This window comes from Pyxicephalus adspersus, chromosome Z, assembly GCF_032062135.1.
Source record: "Pyxicephalus adspersus chromosome Z, UCB_Pads_2.0, whole genome shotgun sequence".
NCBI lineage: Eukaryota > Metazoa > Chordata > Amphibia > Anura > Pyxicephalidae > Pyxicephalus > Pyxicephalus adspersus.
In genome coordinates, this window is record NC_092871.1 from 26,770,136 (window position 1) to 26,773,105 (window position 2,970).

The 2,970-nt window shown below is 39.6% G+C and overlaps 1 long non-coding RNA gene across 1 annotated transcript; it reads left to right on the forward strand.

The window, feature by feature from the left end:
- Positions 1-1,284: 1,284 nt before the first annotated feature.
- Positions 1,285-1,950, forward strand: LOC140344570 (uncharacterized). The gene is made up of 2 exons (XR_011923594.1): positions 1,285-1,468; positions 1,665-1,950. It is a non-coding gene; the product is annotated as an uncharacterized lncRNA (long non-coding RNA).
- Positions 1,951-2,970: the final 1,020 nt, after the last annotated feature.

Below are 2,970 nucleotides of genomic sequence, written 5' to 3' on the forward strand. Positions count from 1 at the left end.
CAGGTAATTTCTGTACTAGCAAAGATTGTTCATTCACGCTCTACAGCTTTTTTTTATGGAAAAATGTTTTTATATTAAAATGAATGCAAACCTCTTAATTGTTTTTGTTGTGTCTTTTGGGAAGGGGGCAGGAAAAGAACTGTAATGATTTCCTATTTACGTTTAATCTATCTTGTAGTTTCCGGCCTTGTAGTGAGCAGATGACTGCTAAAGCTGCGTACACACTTGCAATTTTTGTCGTTGGAAAGGATCTTTCACGATCCTTTCCAACGACAAGGGGCTGCACGATGCATGAACGGTGCTGTACATACAGCACCGTTCATGCTCTATGGAGAGGGGAGGGGGAGAGCGACGGAGCGGCACCCTGCTGCGCGCTCTCCCCTTCCCTTTCATTACGATCGGCTGTCGTCCATCGTCCGTGGATCCGGCAGGTCGGTCGTCTGGACGATGGACGACACAGACTGTACACACGGAAGATTTTCGCCCGATAATTGGCCGATGCCGATTATCGGGCGATAAAAATCTGCCGTGTGTACGTAGCTTAAGTTTCCCCACCAATTTCATTGATCAGGGACTTGGGTTTGTGCATGGGTCTTCCTAAGCCTGCTGTAGTTAAAGAGGAAGTAAACCTAAAAATAACCTAAAACCAAAAAAAAAAATCACATTCAATCCTGCAGGGCAGTCGATCCATCCGGAGGTTTCTATGTGATTGAGAATTAAGGTGGCGGTGCTGCACCCATTTTTTTTTTTTTTTGTTAAAGATGTTGCACTTAAAAAAAAAAAACAAACAGAATTTTTACCCTACATAAAACGGTTATCTACCCTTTTATTTAAAGTGAAAATTCTGAGTTTAGGTGCACTTTAAAGGGATGTCAAAGGAGCTAACTTACTGAGCTAAAAACCTTAATACAATAAACTGTGAATATTTACTTGGTTATCCAATTATGTGAAAAACAAATACATGTTTTCTTTGAATATTCAATCTTGTGAAGATGAAACAAGTACAAGTTCAAACAAGGTTTGCTATTGTGAACACATTTAGTAAATTAGCCCTAAAGTCTTCCTGTAAAGAGCACCTATCATAATAGTTTCTACTTTATGTAAAAGAGTGGCTATACCTTTCACATAATGGAAAAATGTTCCTTTTTAGAGGAGGTCTCCCTGCTCTTTAAATAGGAAACCCACAGCCTATGCCAGGAAATTGTGGCCTGCTCCTTCCTGCGCATGCCTGAGAATGTAATAAAAAAAAAAAAAGTGCTCAATCTCACGCACGCACGCTTTTTTTTTTTTTTTTGTTTGAAGGAAGAAGTAGTAACACTGCACTGGGTGATGTAAGGAAGAACCTTGAAGAAAGAAGATGGCATCTCTGAACAAAATTGCTAGCCCAAAAAAGAAGAGAGAAGCCAAGACAGCGTGGGACTCGCTAGGTGAAGTTTGTGAATATATAGAGGGTTTTTCACAAGTAAAGGTAAGTGTATTTTTCTGATTTGAAGTAGGAGGCAGGACCATTTAATATTCTGTTTTTATTTGCATTTTATTTCCTGTTTTTGCATGCAGTAACAAAAAAGTGCCACACCCTAATGGACACAATGATGTACAGGTACAGAAATATGCTAGACCATACAGTGAAGACATTACTGATCAAACCTTTATTTCTATATCAGCAGGTGTAAAGCAAAGAACTCATGAAAGTTGTACAGAGAAGCTGAACAGCAATGTATTCAGTAAAAGATGAAGCGTGACGTGGTGAGATCATGCTTGTTGCACGAGTCGATGAGACTCCAAGGAAAACTGAAACTAAGCAATTCTCACTGCTCAACACTGCCAGATAATAACGCCAGTTATCTGTTTCTTGGAGCCGTGCCATTGAGCCGTACCCAAAGCAACAAACACAAATATTGTGTTTGTGTTAAATGCAAGGGATATAACTAAAAAAAAAAAAAAAAACAACCTACAGCATATTTGAAATTTGTGTTTGTTGTAGGAAATTATTATTACCAGGCAAGATGCAATCATGTGAAATCGAGAAGTCCTGTACAGAAATCAGATTTTTGTCTCTAGAAATGATCTGTTGTGATTGTTGACTGGAGAAGGAATGATCACTGTACATACAGCGCCAATCTGTTCTATGGAAAGGGGAGGGCAAGTGAGTGGAAACCCCATAGCAGAATACAGTGATTGTTTCCACCCAGTCTTTGGGGAGACTCCTGAATCTTCTACGTATTCTAGCAAGTGTACATAGCTTAGTGCCAGCAAATATTAGTAAATGTTTAGATTCTTATATTAAAATTCCAGGCACAACTAAGGGTTTCTGATAATCTTTTTGCTTCCTTTCTAGTACAGCAAAACATACCCTGTGATCTTGACTGGAAAAAAAACCAAAACATGTTAACCACTAATCTGTCTGCTGTATGATGAATATGATGGTAATACTCCCCATAGCATTGCTTTTTCTCCAGCAGCATCAGAGTGCAGATCAACATACCTGTATGTGATACATCTCCGAGACCAAGTAACGCCCAGGCCCGCCTGCATGAAGAACCTGTTCACACTTGTCAGTTTTACTGTATGAAATGCCATTAGTTCCTAGAGAGCTGGTTTAAACATGAGCCCTGCAGGTTATAAGCCAGGAATGTGACTCACTGGTTTAATGCTAAAAGATGGGACCAGGACAGCTAGAAACACCCCTTCTACTGAACCACAGCAGCTATTAGAGGTAGTAGGAGCTTTTACCACTGGCCACCCTACAAGAAGTCACTGCTATTCCATTTTTCCAGGATCCCCCACTATTTAAAGTTGTGTGTTAGCGAGAGGGGAAAAAGTATTTTAAACAGGATTTTGGAAAATGTAATTTTACTATTCAGGGAAAATGTGCGGTTGAGTCACAGAGATTGTTTGGAGGAGGAGGTGTTTGTTTTTCTTTAGGTTGATAACAATGTTTAAATGGTAAGGTGAAGCAAAACATATGCA